Consider the following 534-nt stretch of genomic DNA (forward strand, 5'->3'; position numbering starts at 1 on the left):
CATTTTTAGAAAGTATTATGTTTTAAAAGTGGTTTAGCATATTTTACTCTTTGATTTCCAAGTTAAAATAATTATTTGGGATAAAAGATGATTTATTAAAGTCTTGACTTCATAAATTTAAAGTGTTATGAAGTTTTGGATATTAAAGTAGTAGAAAGTCTTACCTTAGGATTTATTTTCATGACTATGAAATTAACACTTACTAACCCTTGAGGTTTTTCCTAAAACTTAGGAGGTGTTAAGATGTTCATGAAAATTTGTTTTTAGTAGTATACTTGAAAATTGAAATAATGAGATTTACCTAAAAGTCTTGACTTTATAAACTTAAAGTGTTATGAAGTCTTAGATGGTAAAATGATTTAAAATGTTGAATCTTAGTTAAGTGAACTTACTTTAAAATGATAAGATTTACTTAAAAAGTATTGATTTTGTTTAAATTGACTTAATTTAAAAATGATAAGTCTAGCTTAATGATCTTATTTTAAAAGGTTAGTTTTAGTAAAAATGTTTTATTTACAAAAAAATAAGATTTAT

The sequence above is a fragment of the Lupinus angustifolius genome, chromosome LG17 (genome assembly GCF_001865875.1).
Source record: "Lupinus angustifolius cultivar Tanjil chromosome LG17, LupAngTanjil_v1.0, whole genome shotgun sequence".
NCBI lineage: Eukaryota > Viridiplantae > Streptophyta > Magnoliopsida > Fabales > Fabaceae > Lupinus > Lupinus angustifolius.